The following is a 15,951-nucleotide window of genomic DNA, read 5'->3' as shown; positions in this document are numbered from 1 at the left end:
CCATGGCCACTCACATTGGCTTAGAATAAAGCTATCTAAATACTTTGGCAGAATTTGGTTTTTCCATCATCAAAACTGAAAAAACTTGACCTTCACAAAACCATTTTTCTGTTTAGTAGAAATTTCCCAGGGCTACAAAGGCTTAACTGTATGAGCTGCAAATCAAGCCAAAATGTTACCAGAGATGAAGAGATGGGGATGGCCATCAAGCCTGGGGATGGACCTCCCTGGAGCTGGGCATTCAAGAGGATGAGTGCAGCAGAAGGCGTATCCAGGGAGGTCTGGTCTGCTGATTTTTCTAGGCATAAAGCAAATTTTTTTTAATTAAAATAAAAATGCATGCACTTTCAAATGTACTTAGTGCAACATATTGAACTTAAATTCCAGTTTTCCTGGAATTACTTGTGTCTTGGGCTAAAGGCTGTATTTGGTATAACAGGGAAGGAAAGAAATTATTTTTCCCACAAAATGAGTTTAAAAACACATATAATTAAGCAAAATAAAAATATTATCCCATCTTTTAAAGAACATTTACTAATTCACAGATATTACCCAAAGTTTAGAAAATCACCTTACAACAATTGTTTAAAAATTATGTAGGGAAAATGAGGCAAAACTGTTGTTACAATCTGAGATTTTAACAGCCAGTGCGCTCCTGTTCCTCAGCTGAATGTCCCCTTCTTTCTGAATGTCGGCAGTAGAATTGAATTGGGGAGCAGTTAGGTTCCAGGGACATATTCACTCCTGTTTTGTTCTCTCCCCAATCTCAGCCTTTCAGTGACTGTTTGGGCAAAGCCTCCCTTGTGGTAGAAGATGCCTCACTTCTGGGGAGAGGAGGCTCCTCATCTTGCAGACAAGAAGCAGCAGCCACTGGTTCCTGCTCCAAAAGCCATTAACATTATAAACTGGCCAGGTGCGGTGGCTCAAACCTGTAATCCCAGCACCATTTGGGAGGTTGAGGCAAAAGGATTGCTTGAGCCCAGGAGTTTGAGAACAGCCTGGGCAACACAGTGAGACCCAATCTCTACAAAAACTAGAGAAAAAATAGCTGGGTGTGGTGGCATTCACCTGTACTAAGGAGGCTGGGCTGGGAGGATCTCGAGCCCAGGTGGTTGAGGCTGCAGTGAGCCAAGATCACGCCTCTGCACTTGAGTTTGGGTGACAGAGTAAGACCCTATCTCAAAAAATAAATTATAAACTGATTCACAATAACTTTGGTTTTGTCACTAATATGCTGAATATTTTTGTTACAACTAATATGCAAAATGCAAACTGGCTATCACTACCATTCTGATAATGGAATTAGCTGTCCTACATACCTGATGACCTAATGCTTAACCTAATCTTCCTCTTTCCCACTTTGATTTGGAAACTCGTTGCAGTAGAGTTCTTTACCTCAAAGTCTTAAGGAATTCAAGACAAAACTAGAATATGTTAATATACCACAAAAACAAAAAATATACATAGTAAGAGCTTTCATAAGTAAGCAAATTTTATACATATAAAAATAATTTACATGCAAATGACCAGAAGCAAAGGTTAAGTGACTCTGGTGTAAATAATTAGTTTTCTGATCCCGCCAGAGCATATTAAGAAAAAGTCACTTTGGCAAAATTATATGGATTTAAAGAAGTAACAAGTGGGTTTCTCTAAAGCACAATTTGGCTTTTTACTAGAATATCAAGTCACCTTTTTCGGGTGAGGAGAGTACAACGGGAGTGGGCAGCTGGTGAAAATAAACATTTAAAATTACTTAAAACTTCAACAAATGGGATCTGTATTTAAATCTGTTTTGGTCTATCTTCCCTTTGTTTTTTCTAATCCCAAAAATGCAAACCTCAGCCACTGTCAAGGGCAATCTCAGACTGGAGGTTGCTGCCTAGGATGAGAGGTTTTAGCAAGACTTACAAGCAGAGCTCAGGGAAAAGTCTGCATGGGAAAACAGAGCCAGACCTAGAAGGCATTGCTGATGAATCCCATTTTCTTACTACAGAAGAGCTAGCAAAAACTGCAACATGATGTGTAAAGTCAGTGTAATCTTATGGAAATTATACCAAGTCACAACATGAGGCATGAGATACCTCAGATGTTGTTCCCTGTAAATCTCATGTGGAATTGTGATATCCCCAATGTTGGTGGTAGGTCTGCAGGGAGGTGATTGGATCATGGGGGTGGATTTCTCAGGAATGGTCTAGCATCATCTCCCTGGTGCTGTCCTTGTGACAGTGAGTGAATTCTTGCAAGATCTATTTGTTTAAAAGTGTGTGGTGCTTCCCCTGCCTTGCCAGGTGATGTGCCTGCCTGCTCCTTCTTCATCTTCTGCCGTGAATAAAAGCCTCCTGAGGCCTCACCAGAAGCTAGGCAGATGCCAGAACCATGCTTGTACAGCCTGCAGCTATACAAAACTCTTTTCAAACCTCTTTTCTTTATAAATTACCCAGTCTCAGGTACTTCTTTATAGCAATGCAAGAATGGCCTAATACAGAAAATTGGTACTGAGACATGGGGCATTGCTATAAAGATACTTGAAAATGTGGAAGTGACTTTGGAACTAGGTAATGGGCAGGAGTTGGAAGAGTTTGGAGGGCTCAGAATACAGGAAGATAAAGCAAAGTTCTGAATTTCTTAGAGACTAGTTACATGGTTGTGACCAAAATGCTGATAGTGATATGGACAGTGAAGGATAGGCTGATGCGGTCTCAGATGGAAATGAGGAACTTACTGGGACTTGGAATAAAGGTCATGCCTGTTATGCCTTTGCAAAGAACTTGGCTGCAATCTGTTCATGTACTAGGGATCTGAGGAAGTTTGAACACTCAGATGCAGGAGCAAAAAATGACTTAAAGTTGGAATTTACAATTAAATGGGAAGCAGACCATACAAGCATAGAAAATTTGCAGCCTGCCCATTTGGCAAAGGAAGATAAAGCGTTTTCAGGGGAAGAATCTAAACAGTCTGTGGAGCAACCACTTATTTGAGACATTTGCATAACTGAAAAAAAGCTAGGTGCTGATAGCCAAGACAATTCACAAAAGGCCTTGAAGGCATTTCAGAAATCTTTGCAGCAGCTCATCCCAGCACAGACCTAGAGGTCTAGGATGAAAGAATGGTTTCTTGTGTAGTGGGATTTTTTAAATTTATTATTTATTTATTTATTTGTTTATTTATTTATTTATTTTGAGATGGAGTCCCACTCTGTCGCCCAGGCTGGAGTGCAGTGGCACAATCTCAGCTCACTGCAAGCTCTGCCTCCCGGGTTCATGCCACTCTCCTGCCTCAGCCTCCTGAGTAGTTGGGACTACAGGTGCCTGCCACCATGCCTGGCTAATTTTTTGTATTTTTAGTAGAGATGGGTTTTCACTGTCTTAGCCAGGATGGTCTCAATCTCCTGACCTCGTGATCTGCCCGCCTCGGCCTCCCAAAGTGCTGGGATTACAGGCGTGAGCCACCATGCCCAGGCTGTAGCGGGATTTTTTAAGGAATCAGAGAGACCGATGGGGTTGAGGAGGATATTTATTATTTAGGTGCACCGGCCCAGTCAGATTAACATCCAGAGGACTGAGTCCTGAACAAAGACTTAAGTTACCTTTTAAGCATTTTGTGGGGTAGTGAGGAGTGGGGAGATCTGTGCAGGGGGAAGCATATTACAGAAGCGAGAAACAAAGACAGTTATTCAATTAATTGAGACATGCATTATATCATTTCTTACTCTTCAAGGAAAAACATGTTTTACGACTGGAGTTTATCTGTCTAGTGACCTTGCAGCTGCACAGCTAGAGAAACAGGGTCTTCACAATGCCTGGGAAAGGAGGAGAGATGAGGCTCACTAGCCACAGAAAAACAGGCTGTTAATTTTTAAAGGGCTCCAGCTTTTTCTCTTTCTCAGGGGGAATTGGGTTTTCTTACATACAACTGAGTTTCTGCTTACACATTCTTTAATTACTTTTAATTCCTGTTCCACTTGGAGCAGGTCCAGGGCACCACTGCCCTGTACCACCCCCAGGAGGGTGTTCCTTGCATCCTGGTGCTTCTAGCTCCAGCCTTGGTTCAAAGGGCTCCAGATAGAGCTCAGGCCATGGCTTCAGAGGGTGCAAACTATAAGCCTTTGTGGCTTCCATGTGGTGTTAAGCCTGCAGGTGAGCAAAGTGCAAGAGTGAAGGAGGCTTGGCATTCTCTGCCTAAATTTCAGAGGATGTATGAGAAAGGCTGGATGCCCAGGGAGAAGCCTATGCACGGCTGCAGCCCTCAAAGAAGACCTCTTCTAGGACAGTGCCAAGTGGAAATATGGGGTTGGAGGCCCCACACGGGGTCCTGACTGGGGGGAGGCTGCCTAGTGGAGCTGTGGGAGGGGGGCTGCAGCCCTCCAGATCCCAGAATGATAGAGCCACCAGCAGCTCATGTCTTCAATGTAGAAAAGCTGTGGAAGCAGAGCTGCCCAAGGCCTTGGGAACCCACCCTATGCATCCTGGGAATGCTGTATGTTCCCAGGATGTGGGACACGGTTTCAAAGGAGATTATTTTGGAACTTTGAGATTTAATGACTGCCCTGCTGTGATTTGAACTTGTGTGGGGCCTGTAGCCTCTTTCTTTTGGCCAATTTCTCTCTTTTGTAATGGGAATTTTTACCCAATGCCCATACCCAAATTTTATCTTAGAAGTAAATAACTTGTTTTGATTTTACAGGCTAATGGGTGGAAGGGACTTGCCTTGTCTCGGAAGAAACTGCACTTTCGAGTGATGCCGAAACAGGTTGAGACTTTTGGGGGACTATTGAGAAGGGATGATTGTATTTTGCAATGTGAGAAGAACATGAGATTTGAAGGGCCAGGGATGGAATGAAATAGTTTGGATGTTTTACCCTTTAAGTCTCATGTTGAATTGTAATTCCCAGTGTTGGAGTTGGGGTCTGGTGGGAGGTGATGGGGTCTTGAGGGCTGATTTCTCATGTTTAGCACCATCCTCTTGGCACTGTCCTTGCAGGAGTGAGTTCTCATGATATCTGGCTGTTTCAAAGTGTGTGGCACCTCTCCCTGCTTGCTCCTGCTCTGGCCATGTGACGTACCTTCTTTTGCTTCACCTTCCACCATGTGTAAAAGCTCCCTGAGGACCCTTCTTGAAACCAAGCAACTGCCAATGCAAGGCTTCCTGTACAGCCTGCAGAACTGTGAGCCAAGTCAGCCTTTTTTTTTCTGTATAAATTACATAGTGCTTAGGTATTCCTTTATAGTAATGCAAGAATGTCATTATACAAGGCATAATGGTTTGCATTTTAAAAATGAAAATTAAATTTATGTAACTTATCACGAAAAGATGAAATGAGTTAATAATGAGGAATATCTACACGTTGTCTTAGAGGTGCTGACAATCTGTCAAGGAATTACATGCATTGATCAAGCAGTTTACCTTCAAGTTGAATAACAAGATATTCCTATCTAACATAACAAAATTTTGACATTATTTGGGAGACTGGAAATAATGCTAAATAATATCAGGTGTCAAAGTCAAATAAATATAGAGACAAACATCTGAAATTAAAATGTTTTATTTGAGATACAAGTATTACAGTTTGACACATACATGCAGAATGGGTGTCTTTAGTATGTCCAAAACATAAAGAGAAAATTAGAGGCTCTATAAAAAAGGGAGACAGAGAGAAAAACAGTATGTATTGCTCTTTAAGAAAGTTCACTGGCACCAGTAAGGTTTTTGAGAGCTGGCAGGCTCTGATAGGTGAGGGACAGTGGTGGGTAAAACTAGTCTTAGTGTTGCAAGAGGTTGTTTCAGTAACCATTTGATAAAACTGGCTTCAGCTTAAAGCAGGTAATTTCGGCAGCCAGGCATGCAGAGAATTACGTTTTTGGAGTGTTGTTTTTGCCCTGAATGCCTCCTCCCCCTGGCTTCCTGATGGTTTTATTTGGTGTGACAAGAATGAACCAATTCATATGATCAATTTTTACATTTACCCCTTTTCATCAAGATCTTTCTCTTAAAGCATCGACCATGTTTATAGCTGTACAATGACTACAAGTTAGGTTTAATCATCCCCTAGTGCTAGGATGGACCAGTCCCAGTTGCTCCGTCCCACATCTGGGAAAGGTATGGAGGTCTACGTCAGACCTATGTCAAGATTTATGACTTAAAACATCTATCCGAGGAAAAAATAAAACTGACCAGTCATCCCAGGAGAGAAACATACCTTGGCAAATTCGAAGACATTTCTAATTTTATTTAACAATTTTAAAATTAATTAATGTATCAAAGATTCACCTAACTCATGTCAAATAAAATAGGTTTGGGTTAATTAATATATATTTTATATGAACATTCCTTTATTTAAACCATCCTTTTTTCCTAGAATGATGGATTACGGGCTTTCAGTGTGCCTCAGCCACTTGGAAGTAGAAAAATAAGCATAAAGATAAACTTTGTGAGCTTCAATTCAAGAAGAAAAACAGGAATTCACAGGAATAGAGAAGAACACTCCAGACCCTGTGGAGGGGGAGGTGGGAAAGCAGCCTCTGTGATAGCATTTGGTTCATAAAAGGGAGTGAAACTCCAGTATGAGAGAAGGGCAGCCAGTCTCCCTCTGCGACTCACCTTTCTACTGGGGATGTGTGCAACCAAGACTAAGGGAAAGCACTCTGTTTCTCCCAAGCCTTGGAGCTAGCACAAAAGTGGCTGAGAGATGGGGAAAGAGCAAAGACACTCAGAAAAACTGCAGGCATTTCCCCAGACCTGGGACTGAGAGAAGGATGCCATTTTGAATCTGGGCTCATACAAAGTCAATCATTGTTTGGTGCCTGGCGATGGTGGCCACTGCAGACACTTGAATCTTGGGCTAGGAATTGGAATGCTTGCTGTGGAGCAGGGGAGCAGCCTCCACAGCCAGAATTGAGTGTTGAGTGTGGAAAGTGCCCCAGCAGTAGGTGTTGGAATTAGGCTCTCTCCTCTTGCAGGACTGTAGTGGGAAGAGAGTTGCTAAAGCAGAGGTTTCTCAAGGATGGTGAGACTTGCAGCCAAGAACAGCTTTGCAACCTGGAAGTGGTCTGTGTGTGTCATTGCTGGGTGTCCCAGCCTGCTCCTTTGGTCAGTTGAGAGAGTATCCCAGCAGCTCCAAGAAACAGGAGGGAGGTGAACTCCATTCCCCAGGAGACCTAAACTTTGGTGAGGACCAGCCCTAAGGGAAGGAGGAATACAGCTTGCCAAACCCACCCCTTGGGTCAAAGGAAACACGATCATGACATCAGCTGCTGAAAGGGGTGCACCAAAGCCTGGGAACAGATTTAGAGAGGTGGTCATCTCTTGCCCTCTGTTCCCTTCCTAGTGCACTGCTGCAGACCCAGCAGTGGTCATCCTGTTGGGGCCCAAGAACATGGGCTGAAAGAGGCTGCTGCTTAGGTTTCTCCAGCAGCTCTGTCCCTGCTGAAGACTAGTACACACTGGGACAGGGCGCTTTTGGCACTTTGTCACTTCTGCACCTGTCGAGGACAAGTACACAGAGGAGAAGACCCTGCAGCCAGCTGTTACTCTTAAGCACTGTCTACTGGACTGAAACCTGAATTACACCACCAAACAAAAATACATCACCACACCAAGGCACCACAGGAGCCTATCTGCAACCAAGGAACTTGTACAGAGCCTTGGTCCTCTGAAAGTACCCAGAAATGAAGCAAATTGATCCTATACAACATACACCACAGTCGTACCCTTAAGAGAAAGAAAGAATGAAAAATTTAAAAAAACCTCCTTCCAAATGATAGCAAATTCAACAAAAGAAGCATCAAGTCTCTCAGATGAGAAGAAACCAGCGCAAGAACTCTGGCAATACAAAAAGCCAGAATGTTCCATCACCTCCAAAGTGTTACACCAGCAACCTAGCAATGATTCCTAACCAGAATGAAATGTCTGAAATGACAGGTATAGTATTCAAGATATAAGTGGCAAAAAAATTCACCAAAATCCCACAGAAAGTTGAAATCCAACAACAACCCCATAACAACGATCCTGGATTTGAATGACAACATAGCTATATTGAGAAAGAACCAAGCAGAGCTTCTTGAATTGAAAAATTTACTACAGGAATTTCAAAAAACAGTTGCAGCCTTAGCAACAGACTAGACCAAATAGAAGAAATAATTTAAGAGCTCAAAGACCAGACCTTTGAATCAACCCAGTCAGACAAAAATAAAAAAAGAATTTAAAAATAATGAACCAAACTTTTGAGAAATATAGGATTATGTAAAGGGACAAAAATCTATGACTTATTGGCATTTTTTTGAGACAGAATCTCACTCTGTTACCCAGTCTGTCCTGCAGTGGCATGATCTTGGCTCACTGAAACCTCCACCTCCTGGGTTCAAGCAATTCTCATGCCTCAGCCTCCCAAGTAGCCGAGATTACAGGCATGTGCCACCATGCCTGGCTAATTTTTGTATTTTTAGTAGAGATGGGGTTTCACCATGCTGGCCAGGTAGGTCTCAAACTTCTAGCCTCAGGTGATCCTCCCACCTTGGCCTCCCAAAGTGCTGGGATTACTGGCATGAGCCACTGTGCCCAGCTGACTTATTGGCATTTCTAACAGAGAAGAAGAGAAAGTAAGCAACTTGGAAAACATTTTTGACGATATAATTCAGGGAAGTGTCCTCAATCTTGCTAGAGAGGTCCACATGCTGATACAAGAAATCCAGAGAACTCCCATGAGACTGAAGGTAGGCAGTGAAGCAAATGCTTGCATTCTTGTATGGCTCTGATTAGCATCAGGATACCTACATTTTACATAGGACAGGAGGAAGCAGAGGAAACAGTTAATTATGTGTTCATCTCGCATTCAGTAAATCTTCATTTTACATAAGCTAAAGTAAGCATGTGAATAGAGGGAGTGGAGTAGAGGAAAAGTCAATGATTCATTCATCTCAGGATAGGCAGAGGGATGATTTCTGGTCCTGACCTTGTCCCAGCACTATGAAAATAAGCTGGTAATTGAGATTGTCAGGGTGAAATTGAGCCAATTCACTTTTAGGGATAGATTATAGATGGGATGTGCATTCTGAAAGATTTAGGGGCTCACAGCAAATTGTGAGGGAGGACATCTGAGGAGACATGCGGCCTTCTGTCACTGTGGGAACCTGGCTTATGGATGAGGCTATGACACAGGGTTGTGAAGTTATAGCTATGTGTTTGTGAACAAGGAAGGCAGTATTGCGTAACTCAGTTCCCAAGCTTAATTTTCCCTTTGACACAGTGAGCTTGGGGTTGGGGTCTCTATTCTCTTTTCTCACAAAATCATATGGGAACATTCCAGAAAATGTGAGGTTCTGTGCTCACTATTAAATAAAAATGACCAGGAGAGCCATGGGTAAGCTCCCTCCTCAGTCATCAGGACTGCAACAGAGAGCTTTCCCCTGTGTGGACAGGGGCCTGAATTCTGCAGGATCCCATGGGGACACGAGTGTCAGGATAGAGGCACTCATTCAGCCAGGCACAGTGTCTCACACCTGTAATGTCAGCTACACTGGAGGCTGAGGTTGCCTTGAGGCCAGGATTTCAAGACCTGCCTGGGCAACATAGCAAGATCCCATATCTAAAAATAAAATTAGCCAGGTGTGGTGGCATGCACCTGTAATCCTAGTTACTTGGGAGGGAGGCTGAGGTGGGAGGATTGCTTGAGGGTAGGGGTTGGAGGCTACGAGCTAGGATTACACCACTGCACTCCATTCTCGGCAGCAGTAAGACTCCGTATGTAAAAACAACCAACCAATTCTGTGTTTTGAGTGTAAATTACCATAGCCTTTGTAACAGAAATTAGGCAGCAACTCTTATCATTCAAAATGCATAAGCAATTTGGCTAAACAATTGTACTTCTAGATTATTTATTTATTTATTTTTTTATTATTGGGACAGAATCTCACTCTGTCCCCCAGACTGGAGTGCAGTGATACGATCTCAGCTCACTGCAACCTCTGCCTCGTGGGTTCAGGCGATTGTCCTACCTCAGCCTCCTGAGTAGCTGGGGCTACAAGTGTGCATCACCATACCCAGCTAATTTTTGTATTTTTTATAGAAACGGGGTTTTGCCACGTTGGCCAGGCTGGTCTCAAACTTCTGACCTCAGGTGATCCACCCACCTCGACCTCCCAAAGTGCTGGGATTACAGGCACTAGGTCCCTAATTTAGAGCCATATTCTTTAATGTCTAAAAGCACTCTTGCATATTTATTACTGCATTGTTTGAACTTAAATATCCACAACAGGATAACAGGATAATTAAACAGTTAATTGCACTATGGCACATCCATCTGTTAACAAAATGAAATCGATCTTTTTGTACTGCGGTGGAAAGATTTTCTGAACATAGTTCAGGTAAAAAAAAAAAGACCACTGTTGAATAATGCTTCTGGCATAACACAATGTGTTTGAAAATGTACGCAATACACTGTAATATCCAATGCATACATCTATCAAAGTAAATATATTTTATTCTAGGGTAATTATTAAAACATTAAGAAATACTCTTTAATTATATATGTTAAAACATGTAGAAAGTCAATAACATACAAGTAAAGAAGACCAAGAAGCCAAAAAAAGGTAATTCCAAGTGTAGAAAGCATGGTGGAAAGTGATGGAAGAAAACTGCAGAAATTTAAAATGCGAAATTAAAATACAGCCCTATAATTCATGATACATAGTTCTTCATTGAACCCCGAATCTGTCAGGACATATGCGTGATCTTGGATAATGCATTCAACCTCCTCAACGCTGAATTGTCTTGACTGTGAAATGTTTTAGAGATGTTCCTCACCCGGTTGCATGAAGCACATCTGTGTGTTAAGGCACTTCCCATAGCATCTGCGACACAGAACAGTAGCAGCTGTGCTCTTCGTGGTCCCTGAACACAGACCCACAGCAGTATATTGTGTGTTTTTTTTATATAAAAGGCTTTGGAAAACGTCCCACAGCTTCCTCAGTAACTGACTGTCAAAAGGGGCAGCCTTCAAAAGTAGAATTCTGGCAAATGTCTTCAAAAGACACAAAATTCTGGCAATGGGCACATTTCCCCCTCCCGCCTTGCCCTTCTGGATGCATCCATTCTCTCCCACAGCGTAGTCATTTTCTTCCACTCCACCGTAGAAATTGTCCTTCTAGTGGCAAGAGTGACGTGATTGATATGCGGAAATTTCTTTCCAAGCCTGCTTGGAGAAGCTTCCTCTGCCTACTTCTTTTTGGCCACCTCCTGCCAGGGTAAGAGCAGAGGGCCTGCAGGGCTGCTCTGTCACCCCCAAAAGCATGGACCTCACTGCAGTCACTCCGGAAGCTTCCCTCTAAAGGAAGCTTGTGCAGGAAACATCAAGCATCGAGCAGCATGGGGACTGGGGCTGGCCAGCTGGGCAGGGCTCACACTCCTGACACTCAGACTCCGGGATACTCCTCTGTCCCCACCCAGGGCAGATCCCTGCCCTAAAAGTTTTCCCTCTCATGTCCAGCAAATGCTGCATGGAGCCCTGGAATTCTATGTGGAAAGCTAGGAAGAGGGAGAGCTGAAATGAGGATGTAATCCCCCTTTTCAAAGAGGTCAGTCCACTACTACCCTGTGCCCCTGGGCAAGCTCTCCAGGCTGAGGGAACAGGAGCAGGGGTTATGTTGGGTGAAGGTGGAAGTGAGGGACCTCCCAGGAGGTGTAGAATATTCCACTAGGGACACCTCATATCCTTCCGGGATTAGACCTTGAGGCCTGGAGATCCCCAGGCAATTAGTATTGAAGGTCGAAAGGCCAATGACAGGAAGAGGAAGGCCCACTGTGTCATTCACAAAGCACTTCCAAACCCCTCACCACAGGTGACCCTCACCACAACCCTGTGAGACTTGCAGGGCAGGGGCTCTCACAAAGGAGGAGTCGGGAATGTCAAGATTTTAACACCTTCTCCAAGTCAGGATCAGGAAATGCTGTCCCAGCACTGACCTGTATTCCCTAAGCTTCCTCCCGCAAAACAGCTTAGGGTGACTGCCAACTTGCGGGCAGAGACCCTCACTTTCCAATCCCCACAAGGGGCTGTGCAGTGGGGAGGATGAGGCCCCCTCCTCTGACTGTCTCCTCCAAGACCCTGTTTTCTGAGGAAGGTCACTCTGGTAACTGTTGGCCTCTGCAGATGGGGGCCTGGACCATGTGGAAAGACGACGTGAAGGTCACACCTGGCAGGGACCAGCGCTGGAGGGCAAATCTCACCTTTAAAAACTCACGCTTTTTATTTTAAATTTATTTTTATTTTTAGTTTATATGAGTACATAGTACGTGTATATATTTATGGGGTACATGAGATAGTTTGACACAGGCATGCAATGTGTAATAATCACATCAGGGTAAATGGGGCATTCATCACCTCAAGCAAGGGAAATGCCAGATGCTTATAAAACCATCAGATCACATGAGAACTCACTTACTATCATGAGAACAGCATGGGGGAAACTGCCACCATGATTCAGTTACCTCTCACTGGGTCCCTTCCATGACACATGAGGATTATGGAAATTACAGTTCATGATGAGATTTCGGTGGCAACACAGCCAAACCATATCACCTTATAAAATGAATAATGTGGAAATAGCAGAGGGCCTGAGTCCTGGCCCCGCCCTGTGATGCCCCCTCTTGAGGATGGCCTGGCTTCTGTGCCATGCAGGAACTTTCCTGTGCTTCCTGTGGGCTTGGGGTGAGCCAGGTCCTCCTGGGGGAGCTGGACACTGTGAGACAGGAGGGTCCCTGGCCTGGGGTCTCCATTTGCCTCCTTACCCCATCAACGAAACACCAGAGGAGCCAACTCAACAAACCTCAATGCACGGCCCTTCCTGGACCACAGGTGCGCAGGGCCCCCTGAGCTGCCCTGGGGCAGAACACTGGGCAGTGGCCAGTGCTTCCCCAACAACTCCCCCATGCACAGATGCCTGGTGGACACACTTCCCTTAACTCTGCTCAGCTGGAGCTCAGCCCCCATCCTAGTACCTCTGCCTCCTCCTCCAGGGCAGGAAAAGCAAACCCAACTCCAAACCCATGGAGAATCCCCACCTTGGGTGAGGCCCTGGCTGGGACTCAGCCCCTTGTCAGCCCCTCGAAGAGCTCCATCTTCTCCTGTTTCCCTGCCCCATGGGACCCTGGGCCTCTGGGAAAGAGTTGAGGGTGTTGTCCACTCAGCAGGTACCGCACGATCTTTGGGGAGGATTTGTGTTATACCTGCTCCTGGTGGGATAGGAGTCTCCGGAGCTGGGCAGTATTTGGGCTGCAGAAAACTGAGAAACCCCTGACCCATCATGCATCAGAGCCCACTCCCAAGATGCGGAGCTGTCGGCTGGAAGAGCTGGGCAGTGGCAGGGGACCCCAGACCCTGAGGCCTTCCTCCCTTCCATCAGGTGACCCTACTGTGTGGCCTCAGCTCTAGGGAGGTGGGCCCTAGCTGGAGGCACTGCACAGCAGCATCCTGGGTAGAGGTGCTGGGAGGGCAGGCCTGCCTTTGAGGCTGTGAGGCAGGGCTGAGGCAGGCAGTGGCCAGTGGAGGGAACGGGGTGGGTGCTGAGGGACTACCTGACCATCTCCTGGATGTGGGGTCGGGCTGGGGGAAATGGGATGGGCAGACACTGCCATCTCAACTTCATTGGCCCATCTGTGGGCTGGGAGGGCAGCTGGGAGTGTGTCCAGCTGGGAGGTAGGAGGACTCTTAGGGAAGTGAACTCAGGGCTAGAGGGCTGTGGCTCTGGGACACACAGGGTGGCCAGGGGGAGGCTGCAGTGCCCTCTGCTGTTGGGAATGAAAGGTGTCTGCCTTGAAGTGAAAGGGTTCCTGTTCAGCTCTGGGCCCCTGTGGGACCCTCAGCAGGGATGCCCTGAAGGCTCCTAACAAACTGGAAAGCAAGGAATGTGCCTTGCCTGGAAGTCAGGATCGCCCAGCCAGGGTGGCCTTCCCATGGCCTGGCTGTGTGAGGCCCTGGGGGTAGCTGTCCGCCTACCCTGCAGGGAGTGCCTCTCCTCGGCCATCAGCTGATCCATGCCCAGAAGGTGTCTTCCTCTGGCAGATACAGGAGGAGGATGGCAGTTAGGCAGCTCATGTTGATGTGGTAGCCCGCCTCCTGCAAGAGCCAGAGTCACCATGGAAGCATGTCACCTGAGAGGGCTGAGGCCATCTGGGAGGACTCATGTCACTGAACAGGGCAGAGTCACCTGGGAGACCTCCCTCAGGTCCTAGGGGATTTAGGGTGCAGACTCTGCACCTCCCCTGACCCTGGGCATGAGGACTAAGCAAGTCCCCCACAACTCAGTTGAAAATGGACCTGGAGGGACTTCTGCAGTGAGTGTCCAAACTCACATGGTCCGAAGGGGCACAGGCAAGGATCATTCATGTCCCCTATCCTGGGCCAGGCTGGGAAGGCCAGTGTGCCAGGCCTGGGGCAGCACCGGTGAACTGCTCCCACCACAAGGGCAGGCGGTGGGCCACTGATCACCACACAATGGGTCCTGTGATGGCCCAGGGACTGCCTGCCAGGCACAGGAGGGTGGCTGGGTCCAGACCCCATGTGAGCAGCCCGTGGAGTGATCTCAGCGGCTCTCCCTGCCTAGAATGGTCTGGGAAGTGGGGGCCAAGGAGGAACAGCCACCTGAGTGACTTCCTCCGTGTCTACTGTGCTCCGGGGTTAAGGCAAAGGGAAAATTGGATCCCTGCCAGGTTTCCAATAAAAAGGCTTCCTCAGGATGCACACTCATTTCGTGACAAGAGCCTGGTCCCATCAGGCACCTCAGCAACTCGTCAAACATGTCTCCTGCAAGGACTATCCTGTGTGCAACATTGCTAAGCTCCTTGTTCAGGGCAACACCAGGAGCGGAGGGTCATTTCTTCTTCTGAGACATGGTGGTTGGGTCCAGGTGACATCAGTAGTCTGGGCCCTGACCCCTTTCCATCTCAGCGGGACCCCTTGAGACACCAGCTCCCTTCCTTGCTTGGGTGTCCACGCCAGCAGTTCTACCTACTATGTTATTACAGCCAGATCAGGATAAATGTCCTCTCTCTGGAATAAATGCAATGACCAGTGTTCTTTAAGCATTATTTATCTTAAATTATTGTTTTAGTTAGAAATGTATCTAACTTATGTTAGCCAAATTTCCTTTCAATGTAACCAAATTTCTTTTAAGTGAAAATTAAATATTTACCTTCTGTTATCAAGCATTCTATGAATACAAAATGTTTATTTTTTTCAACTTTAGAAGAAATTGAAAATGTCTACATGCTACTAATCTAAAAATACAGGCTCTGGGTTTATATGGTGTTAACATTTCTTCCAAATTTTAAGGAATAGATATTTAAATGCCATCCTCTTTATTTTAAAATACATAAAATGTTTTAAGCTTTTGACCTCAAAATTTACAGTAGCACAGCTACTCCATAATGAATAAACCACAGAATCAAAACAAAGAAAGATTCTACAGACCAGTCTAACCAACAATACAATTATAAACTAGTGGTTCAAATATCAAAAACCAATTTCAATGACAAATGCATGGTATGAAAACCCCACAAAGGTCAAGTAGAATATATTATACTTGAATGAAATTATGAGTTGAGAGTAGGAAATCTATGTTTAACCAAATAAATTAAATAATGTTTATGAGGAAATTATACTGCTAATATTTTATTATTTGACAAGCTATTCAGTGGAACACAAAGATATTCTTAATGAAGTAGAAAATATATTTTTAAATGTCACTGAAGTGGATAAAAATAATGAGGACATGAATAACTTTAAAAAGTATTCAGGGATAAAGACAGAAAAATAAATTTAGATTTCATACATACATAAAATATATTTTAAAAGTTGTGTTTTTTGGTTGCTCGAATAAAAGGAGCAGATATTTAAATTCCATGCCTTTCATTTTAAAGTTTAGGAAATGCTTATAGCTTTCCACACTGACATTTATACTA

The sequence above is a fragment of the Hylobates moloch genome, unplaced genomic scaffold (assembly GCF_009828535.3).
Source record: "Hylobates moloch isolate HMO894 unplaced genomic scaffold, HMol_V3 SCAFFOLD_24, whole genome shotgun sequence".
Classification (NCBI taxonomy): domain Eukaryota; kingdom Metazoa; phylum Chordata; class Mammalia; order Primates; family Hylobatidae; genus Hylobates; species Hylobates moloch.
This window is presented reverse-complemented; position numbering follows the sequence as displayed.